At 43.6% G+C, this 19,406-nt stretch overlaps 1 pseudogene; it reads right to left on the bottom strand.

Moving 5' to 3' along the window:
* Positions 1-9,567, bottom strand: part of LOC144611088 (histone-lysine N-methyltransferase PRDM7-like) — a 32,017-nt pseudogene extending 22,450 nt beyond the window's left edge.
* Between the last annotated feature and the right edge of the window lie 9,839 nt (positions 9,568-19,406).

Genomic DNA, 19,406 nt, shown 5'->3' with positions numbered 1-19,406 from the left:
AGGCCGTGCATGAAACTGTCTCCGCAAATGGAACTGCAGTGAAAGATATGGAAGCTGTTGTGGAAGAGATGACAGGAGACATGCAGGCAATGAAGTTAGAAATAGACAGCCTCAAGAGCCAATTTATAAAAGTCTCTGATAAATGTGTTGACCTAGAAGCCCGCGCAAGACGTCAAAATATGGGTGGAACACTTTAATGAAGTATTGAATAGAACACCGCCCATAATAGAGGCTAACACCCAACAACCAGAGGATGACCTAGATATTAGCACTGAATCACCAACTAAGGAGGAAATTGTTATAGCCATTAAGTCCCTTAAAAGTGGAAAAGCCCCTGGCCAAGATAACCTCAAAGCAGAACTGTTTAAGGCAGACCCACAACTTGCAGTCGAAGTATTTGTACCACTTTTCACAGCTATTTGGTAAAGAAAGGAGATACCTGACGACTGGTCAGAAGGAGTCATCATTAGGATACCAAAGAAAGGCAACTTAAGAGAGCGTAACAATTGGAGAGGGATCACTCTTCTATCAATTCCAAGCAAGATTCTGGCAAAGATTATAATACAACGTACCTTAGAAGCAGTAGACAAACAGCTCAGGAAAGAGCAGGCAGGATTTCGTGGTGGGAGGGGATGCATTGACCAGATATTTGCCCTGTATACCATTATAGAACAGTGCACTGAGTGGCAGAGACAGATATATATCAACTTCGTTGATTTCGGGAAAGCATTTGACAGCATCCACCAGGACAGTCTCTGGGGCATATTACGAATGTATGGGATCCCACAGCAAATAGTCGAAGTAATTAAGAGCTTCTACGCCAACTTCTCTTGCAGAGTAGGGAATAGTAACCACACATTCCAGGTGAAGACAGGAGTTCGACAAGGGTGTGTGATGTCAGCGCTACTCTTCAATATTGCTATTGACTGGGTGATGCGTCAGACAACCGAAGATCAAGCAAGAGGCATACGATGGACCCTCTTCTCAACATTGGAAGATCTTGATTTTGCAGATGACATAGCTCTGGTCTCCCATACTCACAAACACATGCAGGAAAAAACATCCCATCTTAGTGACTGTACAACAAATTGGCTTGAAGTTAAACCAGAAAAAATCTGAATTAATGACACGAAACATCCAAAACCCCTTACCAATCCAAGTGAATGGAAACGACCTTCCCATAACTGAGGAGTTTATTTATCTTGGTAGTAAAGGCAGATACGATGGCGGAGCACAAAATGACATTAAAAAGAGGCTAAACAAGGCTAGGAATGTTTTCAGAATGCTAAACAATGTATGGAGGTCCCAGCAATACAGCATGAAGACCAAGCTGAAGATATACTGGAGCTGTGTCCTCTCCGCCCTCTTATATGGCTCGGAATGCTGGAGAATGACGAGTGACATCAACCAGCTGTCAGTCTTCCATACTAAGAACCTGAGAAGAATCCTTAGAATATTTTGGCCAAACACCATATCCAACCAAGATCTCCTTGCTCAATGCCAGCAAGAGAGTATGGATACCATCATCATGAGAAAGTGCTGGAACTGGATTGGCCATATTCTGAGAAGAGAACCAGACAGCATCCCAAGAATAGCCCTGCAGTGGACACCAGAAGGGAAAAGGAAAAGAGGGAGACCCAAAACCACATGGCGTCAAACTGTAGAGGAGGAAATGAAAACTATGGAATTGACTTGGGGTAGTGTCCAGAAACTAGCCCAGAACAGACAGGAGTGGAGGACCGTCGTTGTTGCCCTACATGCCAGGAGGCATAATGGGCAGTAAGTAAGTAAGTGTATGAATGCGCAAAAGTATAAGAAGTAAAGTGGATGAGTTTGAGGCTTAGTTAGAGATTGATAGATATGACATTGTGGGGATTACAGAGATGTGGCTGCAGTAGGATCGGGACTGGGAACTGAATATTCAGGATTATACATCCTTTTGAAAGGACAGGCAGGTGGGCACAGGAGGTGGGGTCGCTCTGTTGGGAAGGGATGACATTTTGTCCATTGTGAGGGGTGACATAGGGACTGACGATCTAGAGTCATTGTGGATAGAGTTGAGGAATTGTAAAGATAAGAAGACACTAATAGGAGTTATCTGCAGACCCCCAAACAGTAGCATAGATATCGGGGGTAAGTTGCAGCAGGAGTTAAAACTGGCATGTAACAAAGGTTTGTTATTATGGGGGATTTCAATATGCAGGTAGACTGGGAAGATCAGGTTGGGTCTGGACCCCAAGAAAGGGAGTTTGTAGAGTGCCTTCGATATGGATTCTTAGAGCAGCTTGTACTGGAGCCTCGCAGAGAGACGGCAATTCTGGATTTAGTGTTGTTCAATGAACCAGATTTAATAAGGGAACGCAAGGAAAAGGAATCGCTTGGAAGTGGTGACCACAATATGATTAGTTTTAATGTGCAATTTGAGAGGGAGAAGGTTAAATCAGAAGTGTCCGTGTTGCAGTTGAACAAAGGGGACTATGAAGGTATGAGGGAGGAGCTGGCCAAGGTCGAATGGAAAAGGATCCTAGCAGGAATGACGGTGGAACAGCAATGGCAGGAATTTCTGGGCATAATCCAGAAGATGCAGGATCATTTCTTTCAAAACAGGAAGAAAGATTCTAAGAGGCAACATGGGAAGTTAGGGATTGAATAAAACAAAAAGAAAAGATGTATAACATAGCAAAGAGTAGCGGGAAGTCAGAGGTTTGGGGAACTTTCAAAGGACAACAGAAAGTAACAAAAAGGACAATACGGGCTGAAAAGATGAAGTATGAAGGGAAGCTGGCCAGGAATATAAAGAAGGACAGTAAAATCTTCTTTCGGTATGTTATGAGAAAAAAGATTAGTTAGGACAAATGTGGGTCCCTTGAAGGCTGAAACGGGTGAAATTGATAAGGGGAACAAGGAAGTAGCGAAAGAGTTGAACAGATACTTCGGATCTGTCTTCACTAAGGAAGACACAATCTCCCAGATGAGCTAGAGAACAGAGGATCTACGGAGACAGAGGAACTGAAAGAAATTAGCATTAGGCGAAAAATAGTATTGGAGAGACTGATGGGACTGAAGGCTGATAAATCCCCAGGGCCTGATGGTCTGCATCCCAGGGTACTCAAGGAGGTGGCTCTAGAAATCGTGGACATATTGGAGACCATTTGACAATGTTCAATAGATTCATGATCAGTTCCTGTGGATTGGAGGGTCGCTAATGTTTTCAAGAAAGGAACGAGAGAGAAAACCAGTTAGCCTGACATCGGTGGTGGGGAAGATGCTGGAGTTAATTATTAAAGAGGTAATAAAGGCACATTTGGATTGCAGTAAAAGGATTGGTCCAAGTCAGCATGGAGTTATGAAAGGGAAATCTTGCTTGACTAATCTTCTGCAATTTTTTGAGGATGTGACAAGTAAAATGGATGAAGGAGAGCCAGTGGATGTAGTGTATGTAGACTTTCAGAAAGCCTTTGATTAGGTCCCACACGGGAGGTTGGTGAGCAAAATTAGAGCATGTGGTATGAGGGTAGGATATAGTTATGGATAGAGAATTGGATGGCAGACAGGAAGCAAAGAGTAGGAATAAACGGCTCATTTTCAGAATGGCAGGCAGTGGCGAGTGGAGTGCTGCAAGGCTTGGTGCTTGGACCGCAACTATTTACAATATATGTTAATGATTTGGATGATGGAATTAGAAGTAACACTAGCAAGTTTGCAGATGACACAAAGCTGGGTGGCAGTGTGAACTGCGAAGGGTATGTTAGGAGGTTGCAGGGTGACTTGGACAGGTTGAGTGAGTGGGCAGATGCAGTATAATATAGATAAAAGTGAGGTTATGCACTTTAGTGGCAAAAACAAGGAGGCAGAATATTATCTCAATGGTGTCAGATTAGGTAAAGGGGAGGTGCAACGAGACCTTGGTGTCCTTGTACACCAGTCACTGAAAGTTAGCGTGCAGGTACAGGCAGTGAAGAAAGCCAATGGCATGTTGGCCTTCATAACGAGAAGATTTAAGTATAGGAGCAAAGAGGTCCTTCTGCAGTTGTATAGGGCCCTGGTGAGACCACATCTGGAGTATTGTGTGCAGTTTTGGTCTCCTAATTTGAGGAAGGACGACCTTGCTATTGAGGCTGTGCAGCGTAGGTTCACGAGGTTAATCCCTGGGACGGCGGGACTGTCATATGAGGAAAGATAGGAAAGATTGGGCTTGTATTCACTGGAGTTTAGAAAGATGAGAGGGGATCTTGTAGAGACGAATAAAATTATAAAAGGACTGGACAAGCTAGATGCAGGAAAAATGTTCCCAGTGTTGGGGGACTCCAGAACCAGGGACCACGATCTAAGAATAATGGGGAGGCCATATAAAGCTGAGGTGAGAGCGTTTTCACCCAGAGAGTTGTGAATTTGTGGAATTCTGTGACACAGAAGGCAGTGGAGGCCAATTCACTAGATGAATTTAAAAGAGAGTTAGATAGAGCTCTTGGGGCTAGTGGAATGAAGGGATATGGGGAGAAGGCATGCACAGGTTACTGATTGTGGATGATCAGCCATGATCACAGTGCATGGGCAGTGCTGGCTCAAAGGGCCAAATGGCCTCCTCCTGCACTTATTTTCTATATTTCTTTCCTCTTACTTGCCTGCCTTTGGCCCGCCCCACCTCTCTTTTCCAGCTTTATTACCTTGTACTGTTACACTGGAATTTAGAAGAATGAGAGGAGATCTTATCGAAACGTATAAGATTATTAAGGGGTTGGACACGTTAGAGGCAGGAAACATGTTCCCAATGTTGGGGTAGTCCAGAACAAGGGGCCACAGTTTAAGAATAAGGGGTAGGCCATTTAGAACTGAGATGAGGAAAAACTATTTCAGTCAGAGAGTTGTGAATCTGTGAAATTCTCTGCCTCAGAAGGCAGTGGAGGCCAATTTTCTGAATGTATTCAAGAGAGAGCTAGATAGAGCTCTTAAGGATAGCGGTGTCAGGGAGTATGGGGAGAAGGCAGGAACGGGGTACTGATTGAGAATGATCAGCCATGATCACATTGAATGGCAGTGCTGGCTCGAAGGGCCGAATGGCCTCCTCCTGCACCTATTGTCTATTGTCTAGTCCATCAGTCTGAAAAAAGTCCCACCCGTTGTCTGTCGATTCCCTGCACAGATGCTGCCTGACCCAGAGTGCCTCTTACACTTTGCTTTTACTCCAAGATTCCAGCATCTGCAGTCTCTTGTGTCTCCTTTTTTAAATAACCCAGTTATTGCTTGTTATTATTATCAGCATTAGTCTTTCCTTACCTCATCCAGTTCGATTTAGATTCATCCTGTGCATCAATGTATTCAATGTCATTGTTTGCCTTACTGATCTATAAAAAAGATATTTGGTTAAAAAAAACACATTGATAAAGAAAACAAACGTGAAGCTTACACAGTTCCCAGTATTAGGCCTTCAGTATTAGTATTACCACTTAACCTATTTCACTTGATTGCACTTTTATATTAGAGCACTCAAATGTTTCTGCAAATTAAATCACATGGCAAAGAAACTCCAAGAATATAATAAACATTTTGCACAATTTCAAGGAGATTTGTCAGGTTGTAATAGGTTCTTTAACTTTAGTAATGTCACTGTTCTAATGATTTCTGATTGTTCAGAAATGTTCAATGCATTCTCAAACAAGGAGGTCGAACATCAGGGTGAAAGAGGGGCAGCAGAGCAGGAAGGAGATGGAGCACTGATTCAGCTCAGAGATTGGGTGAGGGAGAGGGATGCCACTCTGAGCAGTGAAGTGAGAATCACTGGAACAGAAGCGAGGGACAAAGAGCACAGACTCTTCAGTCTCTATTCACATTGACAACCAAATTAAAATGGGAAAATGTAATTAAGAATCTAAGTTACAGAAATTATTTTCAGTTAGCTTCAAACTGTTTATTGGTAAGAAACTTGATGACTTTGATTAGAATATAAAATAATTCAGCTACAAAAATATTGTAATAAAAACAGAGAATTCAGGAGATACCCAGCAAGGCAGGCAGCATTTGTGGAGAATAAAACACAGATCACATTTCAGGATGATGATCTTTCTTCAACAAATGTTATCAAACCTGCTGAGCATTTTCCATGATGAACTATTGGAGTCACTTACCACTCATGAATAACCACTGATAGCAGCTTCTTCTTCACTTGAAACCTCTCCTCCATCGGGTCCAAAATGAACGCCCCTGGGAATAACCTTCCCTTCATTCCAGACTCCATGACCGGTTTTACGAATTTTGGACGTGGCAATGTTGAGACCCTCTGGTAGAGTTAAACGAGCTCTATCTGGGTGATTGCAATCAATGACAGTGTCCTTCACGAAGACTGGTGGGCCATGCACAGGGCATTCTTCAATAAAAAATGTCTCGCAGGCTTCACAAACTAAAATGGAAAATGCAAAATTAAGAACTGATCAGGGTGTTGGCGTGATTGAAAGTGGCTGGACTTTGTACTGAAAATGCTTGTTGATCCACAAAAGATGTTATCTTATTAAAAGTATTTCAGAATATAATACTACCATGATGTAGATGTTGTGCAGAAGATCTTGGAAAAATTACTTTTTCCAAAATTACTCTTCTGAGGAAGCATTGAAAATGTGAGAGATTAATATTGTAATGGGGTATTGAGTAATGAGGAAGGGTTAGTTAGCAGTCTTGTTGTGCGAGGCCCCTTGGGCAAGAGTGATCATAATATGGTGGAGTTCTTCATTAGGATGGAGAGTGACAAAGTCAATACAGAAACAAGTGTTCTGAACTTAAAGAAAGGTAACTTTGAGGGTATGAGGCGTGAATTGTCCAAGATAGACTGGCAATTGATGCTGAAAGGGTTGACGGTGGACATGCAATGGAAGGCATTTAAAGGTCGCATGGATGAACTACAGCAAGTATTCATCCCAGTTTGGCAAAAGAACAAACCAGGAAAGGTAGTGCATCCGTGGCTAACAAGGGAAATCAAGGATAGTATTAAAACAAAAGATGAAGCATACAGATTAGCCAGAAAACGTAGCATACCAGAGGACTGGGAGAAATTCAGAGTCCAGCAGAGGAGGACAAAGGGCTTAATTAGGAAAGGGAAAATAGATTATGAGGGAAAACTGGCAAGGAACATAAAAACTGACTGCAAAAGCTTTTATAGATATGTTAAGACAAATGTAGGTCCCTTGCAGTCGGAAACAGGTGAATTGATCATAGGGAACAAGGAGATGGCAGATCAATTGAACAACTACTTTGGTTCTGTCTTCACTAAGGAAGACATAAACAATCTGACGGAAATAGCGGGGGATCGGGGGTCTAATGAGATGGAGGAACTGAGGGAAATCCAGGTTAGTCGGGAAGTGGTGTTAGGTAAATTAAATGGATTAAAGGCAGATAAATCCCCAGGGCCAGATAGGCTGCATCCCAGAGTGCTTAAGGAAGTAGCCTCAGAAATAGTGGATGCATTCGTGATATTTTTTCAAAACTCTTTAGATTCTGGAGTAGTTCCTGAGGACTGGAGGGTAGCTAATGTAGCCCCACATTTTAAAAAGGGAGGGAGAGAGAAAACGGGGAATTATAGACCAGTTAGCCTAACATCGGTAGTGGGGAAAATGCTAGAGTCAGTTATTAAAGATGTGATAGCATCACATTTGGAAAATAGTGAAATCATCGGACAGTCAGCATGGATTTACAAAAGGCAAATCATGTCTGACGAATCTTATAGAATTTTTCGAGGATGTAACTAGTAGAGTGGATAAGGGAGAACCAGTCAATGTGTTGTATCTCGACTTTCAGAAGGCCTTCGACAAGGTCCCACATAGGAGATCGTGACATGGAATATAATTTTGCATTTAGTAATAACAAGCATGATGTAATGCAGGGAGTATGTATAACGGTAGCAGTGCTGTGATGCATGGAGTCAACTTCAAGCAAAGTATTTTCAAAGATAAAACAGTCTATTATGTGAACAAATTAAGCATTTGTAACAAGACAGATGAATTAAGGCTGTAGACATGGAAAATAGGCGCAGGAGTAGGCCAACTCGGCACCTCGAGCCAGCACCACCATTCAATGGGATCATGGCTGATCATCCTCAATCAGTACCCCGTTCCTGCCTTCTCCCCATATCCCTTGATTCCGCAAGCCCCAAGAGCTCTATCTAACTCTTTTAAATGTATCCAGTGAACCGGTCTCCACTGCCTTCTGAGGCAGAGAATTCCATAAATTTACAACTCTGGGTGAAAAAGTTTTTCCTCGTCTCGGTTCTAAATGGCCCACACCTTATTCTTAAACTGTGGTCCATGGTTCTGGAGTCCCCCAACATTGGGAACATTTTTCCTGCATCTAGCTTGTCCAGTCCTTTTATAATTTTATACGTTTCTATAAGATCCCCTCTCATCTTTCTAAACTCCAGTGAATTCAAGCCCAATCTTTCCAATCTTTCCTCGTATGACAGTCCCGCCATCCCAGGGATTAACCTCGTGAACCTACGCTGCACTGGCTCAATAGCAAGGTTGTCCTTCCTCAAATTAGGAGACCAAAACTGCACACAATACTCCAGGTGTGGGCTCACCAGGGCCCAGCACAACTGCAGAAGGACCACTTTGCTCCGAAACTCAAATCCTCTTGTTATGAAGGTCAACATACCATTAGCTTTCTTCACTGCCTGCTGTACCTGCATGCTTATGTTCAGTGACTAATGTTCAAGGACACCCAGGTCTCGTTGCACTTCCCCTTTTCCTAATCTGACACCATTCAGATAATAATCTGCCTCCTTGTTCTTGCCACCAAGAACCACATTATACAGCATCTGCCATGCATCTGCCCACTCACCCACCTAATCCAAGTCACCCTGCATCCTCATGGTATCCTCTTCATAGTTCGCATTGCCACCCAACTTTGTGTCATATGCAAATTTGCTAATGTCACTTTTAATTCCTTCATCCAAATCATCGATTTTGTAAATTGCTGCGGTCCCAGCAGCGAGCCTTGCAGCACCCCACTAGTCACTGCCTGCAATAACCCGGATGTGGCAGCGCTGCCCTAGCAGCTGTGGCTCACCTGCGGTCTGTTTGTCTTTTCCTTCTTGTCTTGTTTTTAATGTTAGATGTATGTTATAGTTTACTTTTAGTTGTGTATTATGTGGGGGGTGAGGGGGCGATGGGGGAAACTTTAAAAAAAAATCTCCTTCTTTAAAGGAGATACGGCCATTTTCCGGGTCGCATCTCTGTTCGTGCTGCGACCCAGCAAAAGGGAGCTGGCGGCCTCCAGACTTACTTCCCATCATGGAGCTGGCTGACTTCGGAGGCTTCGGCCACGGCCTGTGGTCTGTAGCATCAGGAACTTGTGGGTCCCTGGTTGGCTCCAGCGGCAGCTTCTTCGTCTGCCCAGAATTGTGGGCGTTGAGTCAGCCCATTCACAGGACTCTTCGTCGTCTGGCGCGGCTTGGAACCAGCCACAGGGTCTTCCATTGCCCGGAGGGGACTTCAGTGTCGGGAGCCTTGATTGCCTCGACGCACCGTTCACAGGACTTTTCATCGTCCGGCACGGCTTAAAATCAGCAGCGGGATCTTTCATCGCCCGGCGGGGACTTCAGGATCAGGAGCCTCAATCGCTGCAGTTTTGAGTTTTGACTGCACGACCATGGGTGAAGAAGCAAGGAGATAAGACTTTATTTTTTGCCTTCCAGGTAATCGTCATCACGGAGCTTCTGTTCTTACGTGTAAATTATCCTCTCCATATTTCTCAAATTATAACTTCTCTTTTCTGTCTCTTTGGTTGTTTCCTCGCTTGCAGATCCCAAAGTCCTTCGGGTGGAGACAACTGAAAAATGAAAGCCAAAAATAACTTAATTACATTGTTTGAGGTCAGATAAGTGGTTGAGCTGTAATATGAAAATTAGTTACATAATATACAACATGTTCTATAAATTAAATTAAAAATGACATGGTGGTAGTCAGATGGTCATTATCTCATCTCCATTATTTACTGTTATGCACAGGAGTTACTCATTTGAGTTTTACTTTTATAAACAGAATTACCTGTTGCTCTTTTGATTCTTTTAACCAATGCTATACCTTCCTTCGTTACCTCAGTGTCTCCTTGCAAATCTCTTTTGTCCTCCCCTGTATATGACGTGACCTGTAATGAGACATTTTGATGCAAACTGTGGTTCATAAGGACACAAATAAATAGTTTCTACTTCTTGATTATTTCATCCATCACATTATTAACTGGGATTCTCAACTAAACTACTAATAAAAGCAGTAAATGCCGAGTGTGCAATATTTCGGTGAACTCTCATCTTTCATGCACAGAAGTTATTAGTTCATCACTGAGAGCATGTAGGTCGAAGTTAACCTCCACACTACGGCCTTCGCCCCAAGAAGTCCGTAACGGCCGCCCGCACACAACTTCCGCAGATGTCTGCCGGGTGACTCGTTGCGGGGTCACCCTCATCTCAAAAGAGAGCCAACCTTTATCCAATTCAGTCCAGTCTCCTCCATCAGCTTTGTTAGTTTAGACTTCAGGGTCCCATTTGCCCTTTCAACTAGGCCGACAGCTGGTGAATTGTGGACACAATGGAATTTTTGTCTAATTGTTGTCTAATACAAAAATGTTGGCAGACCTCTTCATTTATTTTTGCTATAAAATGGGGACCATTTTCAGAGCTGATAGTTGTTGGCAAACCAAACCGGGGAATATTTCCCTTAGAATGAATCTCACCTTGGTTTTGACTGTAGCATTTACAGTTGACAGAGCTTCTATCCATCGGCTAAATAAATCCACAATTACCAAACAATATCTATAGAACTGTACCCACAGTAGCTCTATAAAACCTATTTGTATTCACTTAAAGGGTCTACCGAGCATTGGCGTCAATCTCTTTGGACATTTTAACACTTTCCCTGGGTTGTTTCGTTTTCAAATTCCACATTCAGAAGCTAGTTTCAACGCTTCCTGGCGGATCTTCGGATGCCACAAGGTTTCGTTCACCATTCTCACCATTCCCTCCTTTCCAGTGTGCGTCAGCGAATGGACGTAATCAAGGAGGACAGGCAGGAAAGTGTCAGGTACACAAACTTGTCCAAGATGGGTGAGCCAAAGATCGGTGCTGGAATCTATGGCACATCCCTCGTTTCCATAAATCGTGTTGCACAGCAGCAGCGTCCCTCTGCATAGCCCTAACCTCTCCCATATCTGGGAAGGCCGTTCTATTCACAAGGATCTGTGAGCCTACGGGGATCATAAGGGGGGGGGGGGGGGGGGTGGAGGTCTATGCGGCTGTCTTTGATGCGGTGTCGGCAAAGGCATTGCCTGGGAGACTAGATCGGAGGTGCCAGTATGGGCGCTGCATTTAATTATTGTGGGCGAGAAGGGCGCACAAACATATCAGGATTGAGGGATTAAGTCCATTAGATCAATGGAGTTGAAAGTTAGAAAAAAATATTTACAATTTACCACACAAGAATGTTCGGTTCAGGTCAAATCCCAGGTATGCTTCCGTGTCTATTCCTGCTTCCTCCAATCACTGTTCCTGTCCAAATTAACACCATAATTGATGGACACTGGGCTGTGCATGTGGGAACTATAACGGACATAAACTTAGGGAGAGAGACATACATAAGATCAATTCAGCCCTGTGTCAATGCTGATAGTTTGTGTTGTGGAATGAGAACCCATTGTCAGAACAATATTTCACTTTGTGCAAGGGAACATGAAATAAGCAATGGAGTTAGAGATTTTTTAAACAATGTCAGTGCACAGAAGCAGGATGTTTCCTGTCACTGATCCAGGCCAGGGTACTTGGACAGGAAAGATGTAGAAAAAGACGCATGAAACTGCAGATGCTGCAATGTTGAGCAAAACCCCAAGTGCTGGAAGTAATAGAAGAACTCAGGGTCAAGCAGCGTCTGTGGAGGGAACGGAAAAGCGATATTTCAGGTCAGGACCCTTCTTCAGACCCAGAATGCCATCTGTACTTTCCCTTCACAGATGCTACCTGACTCACTGAGTTCCTCCAACACTTTGTGTTGTGCTCAGAGACATGGGCAAATTATGGACATGTTGGGCCAAAGTACGCGTTTTCATGCTGTTCAACTCTGCCAGCTGTGAAGCCAATAAACTTGTACATTATTATGACAGAATTAGAGTAGGTCAGATATATCAGAGGCTTCAATGAATGGATTGCAGAGATAAGGAGAATGAAGCTCACAGAGGGAACTGAAAATCATAAGATGTTGTCACTGACCTTTCAAGACAAAATGTCTCTGTCTGTCTTCCCAGGAAGCCTCTTGTTCAATCTCGTATTTTTATGTTATTTCTTTGTATTTCCCAATATGCAAGTAGTGGCGTTTTTTTGTCTGAAGTGAAGAATCCTCTATCCTTGCTATGCAAGTGGCCATCGGTTGTGTACTGGAATATAATGCATAGAATGGATTGTATAATAAACATCCGGAGAATAGATACATCCCTCCCCAGGATGGCACTCTAATAATGTTGGTCACTGAGCTGAGAGTGTTGGAGGGAATCTCCACAAGATAAATGGCCCCATCATGTGTTGGAGTTGAGGGGTTATCCTCTTTTTATTCCAGAAGCCCATGGCAGTCTTTTACTGGCCCAGTGTTATTGGGGACATCAGGAAGACTCAGCCTGCCTCCGGTACTTGGGGGAGGGGGAGGGGCAGGGACAGAAACAACTTCCATTCATGTGCCACCTGTGCTGAGCAAATAAACATGCATGGTACTTGCGAGACTTGCGCGGACCCATATGTGTTTGTGTAGAGCATCACACCGTGGGGAAGAGTGTAGATTTTAACAAGACAATGTTGTCCGACAATGTGAGGTTCTCTGCCAAGGAAAGAGGGTATCTGGTGCAGAGAAGCTCAATGTATTGGATCATGTATTACCATGGATTGGAGGCAAGGCATCATGGACAGACAGATAGAGAGGATGGGTTTAAACATGGCGATCAAAACTTAATGAAGAGAAATACAAGGTCAAGCACTCGTGTAAAGTATGAATAGGCAGTAACAAATTAAAAGAGGGTGGAGTACAGACAGATTGAAGGTTCCTGCGCATGAGACACCTGACAGTCGACATGCAAGTGCGACAAACGGCCAGGAAGGCAGGCAGCACTTGAGCGACACGGTGTCGCAGTGGTAGAGTGGCCTTGCAGCGAATGCAGAGCCGGAAACCCCGGTTCGATCCCGACTACGGGTGCTGTCTGTATGGAGTTTGTACTTTCTCCCCGTGACCTGCGTTGGTTTTCTCCGAGATCTTCTGTTTCCTCACACACTCCAAAGGCGTACAGGCATATAGGTTAATTGGTTCGGTAAATGTAAAAATTGTCCCTAGTGGGTATAATAGTGCTAATTTGTGGGGATCGCTGGTCGGCACAGAGCCGGTGGGCCGAAAGGCCCCGTTTCCGCTCTGTATCTCTAAACTAAATACATTGGGATTTATTGCAAGCGTGGTTAGAGATTAAAACTCAGCCACACCTGAAATACTTTGTGTGATTTTGGTCTCATTATTAAAGAACATATTTGCATTCAAAATAGCCCAGAAGAGATTATCTCAGCCAATTTCAGGGATAAATAAAGCTTTAATATTTTCACAAATGACTAAAAGTGTTGGTTTGTTGTTTGGAGTTGAGAAGAATGAGGGATGAATGAGGGGTAAGCACACACAGGGTAGATGTTGGAACAGAGTCAGAGACAAGCAGCAAGACACGGAGTCCACACCAACCATCCATTTTTAAACAAATCCTACCATCAACTATGTTATTCTCTCCCATTTTATCTTTGGATTTGCTTTATTTTTCACTAATATTGTTTTCATTTGAAAAGAAATTCTTTGTTTTTATGTTATCTTTGACAGACCTGTTATGCTGCTGTAAGTAAGAGTTTTATTGTGTTTCAGTAAACATGATTCAGTCTCACCCTCCTCCTTTCCCCATCCCTCTCTCCCCATTATGCCCACCCAGATTGCACCATTCACTCAACTCAGAGCAATTTAAAAGATAGAATTAAATTAATTTGTATCTGAAATATGAAATATGAAATAAAATAAAAATAACCTACATGATGCCTGTTTTGGGAGTTAAGAGGCGAGCCACAGAGTCAAAGGGAGAATATATAAATCCCACACAGTCAACACCCGAGGTGATGTTCGAAGCCAGATGATGGGAGAACCGAGGCAGCAGCTCTACCAGCTGCACCACTGTGAGATGTTTTGATCAAGGCTATTTAAAAAGGGAATTATTGAAAAGGGCAGCAAGTATAAACCAGAGAGTTATGGAACAATGAGCTTGACATCAGTGGCGCAAAAGTTATTGGAAGGAATTTGAAGGGACTGGATCTACCAGTAATTGGACAGGCATGGACATTCTCAAGGGGAGGGTGACCTCTGTGCATGTTGGCACAAATGGCATCAAATTTGCAGGAAGAACTGAGAGAAGTGAGGCAGGTATGAGTCTGGCACTAGGTATGGCAGGAGCACAGCAGGCAGTAAGATAGGACTGTTATATTGAATTGCATCTATTTCATGTGAGAGGTCTGATGGGTAAGACTTGGATAGGTGCATGCGACTAGGACATTTTAACCGTCACAAAAATGTGGCTCAGAGAGGTACAGAACAGCAACTTAATGACCCAGGTGGGGACAAAAGTGGAGGGGGTGTTGCTCGGTTGATTAAGGAGAATGTCATGGCAGCAATCAGATGACATGTCTGATGGGTCTTCCAGTCAGATAATATGGGTGGAGCTGAGAAATAAAAAAGCGATGAGTAGCTTGTTGGGAGTGTATTGTCGGCCCTTAGTCAATGGGAATTATAAGAACAAATATGCCAGAAGACAGCGGGCAGCTGCATGATTAATAGGGTTGTCATCAACTATCCAGACCTCCCAACATTTGATTTTACAAATTCAGAATTTTGATGTCCAAAATTCAGAATTTTACATCAAAATGCACAATATGGCACGTAATGCAACTTTTCAGCAAAACAATATGCACGCCAAATGCGCATAGCGCTATATTCACGTGTGAAAAACGACTATTATTTCGAACAGTCTGTAGTTCTTGGACTACATGTACAATGTCAGGCCTATCATGTATATTCTTCTATTATAGAAAGGTTATTGAACAGAAATACTTTTTACAACAAAGAAAAAAATGTTTTGTTTTGTTTTTTCTATTTTGGTTTTTCCTTACACATCCCAATTCTCTTGGTATTGATTAAAAGAACAATGGTCATAAAATGTATGACTAAGTTATGAAGAGTTTCATTTAAAAAACTGCACATACCTAATTTAATTGAAGACATACTTGCTCCAGTGGTCTTCAACAGCAAATCACAACGGTCCATGTCCCCCCAACCCTACTCCCCACACCCCCCTCTCCCCCCCCCCCCACCCCTCCTCCCCCCTTTCTCCCCAAATCCAAATGAACTGAAAGTTCATAAATCTCCTGGGGCTGATCAGACATATCCGAGGATACTGTGGGGAGCTCGAGATGAATTACAGGATCCATGGCTGAGATATATGAATATCATCAGGCACTGGTGAGGTGCCACAAGAGTGGAGGTTGGCTAATGTTGTGCCTCGATTTAAGAAGGACTGCAAGGAAAAAAACCGTGACTACAGACCAGTAAGCCTAACATCTGTGGAAGGAGGATTCTGGGAGATACGAAATACATGCCTTTGGATAGACATTGTCTGATTAGAGTCATAGCCACACAGCATGGAAATAGCTCCTCAGTCCAACTTGCCCACACTGACCAACATGTCCATTATACACTAATCCCACCTGCCAGAGTTATTTGAAAAAGTAACCAAAAATGTAAATGACATTGTCTATATAGTCTTCAGCAAGGAATTTGGTGAGGTTATGCATAGTTGGCTGCTCTGGAAGACTAGAGGCTTGTGACTAGTGGTGTGCCTCAGGGATCGGTTCTGGGACCACACCTGTTAGTGGTTTACAACATCAATGATTTGAATGGGAATGTACAAGGCATGATTTGCAAGTTTACAGATGATACAGTGGGTACTATTTTAGAGAACAAAGATGGTTACCAAAATTTACAATAGGATCTTGATCAGCTGCGTAATTCGGCTGAGGAATGGAGTTTAATGCAGATAAATGCAAGGCATTGCATTTGGAAAGTCAAACCAGGGTAGCATCTTCACAGTGAATTGCAGAGCCGTGGGAATGTTGCAGAGCAGAGGGATCATGAAAGTGCAGGTGCAGTTCCTTGAAAGTGGCATTACTGGTAGATAATGTAGTCAAGAAGCATTCAGCCCTTAGGTACATTGGCCTTCATCAGTCAGAGATTTGAGTAGGAAAGTTGGGATGTTGTGCTAACAGTTGTACAAGATGTTGGTGAGGCCCAATTTGAAATATGTTCAGTTTTGGTCACCCTGTTATCGGAAAGATATCATTAAGCTGGAAAGAATGCAGAGATTGATGAGGATGTTGCCAGGGCATGAAGGCCTGAGTTATAGGGGGAGCTGGACAGGTTAGGGCTTTATTCCTTTAAGCACTAGAGGATAAGGGGTGATCATAAGAAGGTATATACAATGCCAATGGGGATAGGTTGAATGCACTACCCTGCGATGGGAAGTCAAGAACCAGAGGATGCAGGTTTAATGTGAGATGGAAAAGATTCAATAGCAACCCAAGGGCAGCATTTTCACACAGGGGTTGGGTAAATAGAACAAGCTGTCTGAGGAGGTAGCTAAGGCAGGTACTGTAAAACGTTTAAGACATTTGGACAAGTACTTGTATAGGAAAGGTTTAGCGGGATATGGGCTAGATGCAAGCAGATGGGACCGGCGTAAATGTAACATTTGGTTGGTTTGGATTAGTTGGGCAGAAGGGCCTGTTTCTGTGGTGTATGGCACTGTGTCTGATTAGAGACAGTCAGCATTTCTTTGTCCATGGGAAAACATGTCTCACAAACCTGACATGTTAATTTCGAAGGTAGACACAAAATGCCGGAGCAACTCAGTGGGTCAGGCAGCATCTCAGGAGAGAAGGAATAGGTGATGTTTCAGTCGAGACCCTTCTTCAGACTGATGTCAGGGGAGGGGGCGGGACAGATAATATGTGGTCGGAGGCAGGAAGACTAGTGTGAGAAATGGGAAGGGGAGGGGATAGAGAGGGGAAGCAGGAACTACCTTAAGTGGGAGAAGTTTTTTTCCCAACACATGTTTATTTCAAATATGAGGGCAGGACAGTTTTTGATATGGATTTCAGAAGACCATTGACAAGTTGCCATACTGTAGGCAAGTAGGTATATGGAATCCAAGGCAAGCTCGACAATTGGATTCAAGGTTGGCTTGAAGGAAGGAGTCAATGGATGGTTTTGGAGCACCATTTTTCTCATTAGAGGCCTACGACCAGTGGGGTGATGCAGAAGCCGGTGCTGTGTCCACGTTTGTTTGCTATCCGCATCAACAATTTGTATGACAGTGCAGTTAACATTGTTAGTAAATTTGGCAACTATGATAATTGCACCATACTTGTTCAGTCACTTTCAGAGCATAGTGAAGGCTGGAATTCTTCACCCTGGAGGTTAGATCGTTGATGAAAGAGAGGTCACAGATCAGTTTTTCAAAGGTCAGGGTATTGAAAGCTCTGTGCAGTTGGCACAGGAGAGGAGTTGAGGTGTGGAGCAAATTGATCATTGAGGAGACAGGTGGAAACATAGAAAATAGGTGCAGGATTAGGCCATTCGGCCCTTCGAGCCTGCACCGCCATTCAATATGATCATGGCTGATCATCCAGCTCAGTAACCTGTGCCTGCCTTCTCTCCATACCCCCTGATCCCTTTTGCCACAAGGGCCACATCTAACTCCCTCTTAAATATAGCCAATGAACTGGCCTCAACTACCTTCTGTGGCAGAGAATTCAACAGACTCACCACTCTCTGTGTGAAGAAATGTTTTCTCATCTCGGTCCTAAAAGACTTCCCCCTTATCCTTAAGCTGTGACTCCTGGTTCTGGACTTCCCCAACATCGGGAACAATCTTCCCGCATCTAGCCTCTCCAACCCCTTAAGAATTTTATATGTTTCAATAAGATCCCCCCTCAGTCTTCTAAATTCCAGCGAGTATAAGCCTAGTCTATCCAGTCTTTCTTCATATGAAAGTCCTGCCATCCCAGGGATCAATCTGGTGAACCTTCTCTGTACTCCCTCTAAGGCTAGAATGTCTTTCCTCAGATTAGGAGACCAAAACTGTACACAATACTCCAGGTGCGGTCTCACCAAGGCCTGTACAACTGCAGCAGAACCTCCCTGCTCCTATACTCAAATCCTCTTGCTATGAATGCTAACATACCATTCGCTTTCTTCACTGCCTGCTGCACCTGCACGCTTGCTTTCAATGACTGGTGCACCATGACACCCAGGTCACGTTGCATCTCCCCTTTTCCTAATTGGCCACCATTCAGGTAATACTCTGCTTTCCTGTTCTTGGTCTACTCTTCCGCCTCTCTCTTTGGTGTTATGGGGTGAAAGGGTAGAGTGCTTTGGGAGGTGATTCTAGAACAGAAGGTCTCAGCAGTCAGGTCTGAATGATCTAAATTCAAGAAGAGATTGTACAAAAATCATGAGAGGTATAGATTGGGTAGATGCACAGTGTCTCTTGCCCAGAGTAGGGGAATCTAGGTCCAGAGTACATAGGTTCAAGGTGAAGGGGAAAAGATTTAATAGGAATCTGAGGGGTAACTTTTTCACACAAAGGGTGGTGGGTATATGGAACAAGCTGCCAGAGGAGGTAGTTGAGGCTGAGACTATCCCAACGTTTAAGAAACATTTAGTCAGGTACATGGATAGGACTGCTTTGGAGGGACCAAGTGCAGGCAGATGGGACTAGTGTAGCTGGGATATGTTGGACGGTGCGGGCAAGTTGGGCCAAAGGGCCTGTTTCCATGCAGCATCACTCTATGACTCTAAGATAAAGGAAGAGGTGAGATCTTAATGAGGAGTAAGGCAAGACAAAACACACACACCCTTCCAATATTAGCACCCTCTCTCACCTCAGCCTTCCTTGCATCTGTTGCTCAAATGTTCCCTGTGGCCTTTCACCAGACCTTGCGTCTGTGTCTGACATGTCGAGCCCATTGTTTTCATTCTATCCGCTTCCTGCAACAAATGCGACATCAATCAGGGGCGAAACAAGGCAATAAAATTTGACTGCTAACATTTTAATGGATGTTGGAATACAAAGAGTCCTGCAGCACCACAAGTCCACTTTAATTTTCCCCTCTCACATTAATCCTATGAACCCTAGTTTCAAACCCTCTACCTAAGGAAAAATGTGCTGTTCACTCCATCTATGCTCTCATGATTTTATAAACCTGGATAAGGTGTTCCCCTCAGCCTCTTCTCTCCAGGGAAAATAATCCCAGCCTATCC

Source organism: Rhinoraja longicauda, chromosome 39, assembly GCF_053455715.1.
Source record: "Rhinoraja longicauda isolate Sanriku21f chromosome 39, sRhiLon1.1, whole genome shotgun sequence".
Lineage (NCBI taxonomy): Eukaryota > Metazoa > Chordata > Chondrichthyes > Rajiformes > Arhynchobatidae > Rhinoraja > Rhinoraja longicauda.
This window is presented reverse-complemented; position numbering and strand designations above follow the sequence as displayed.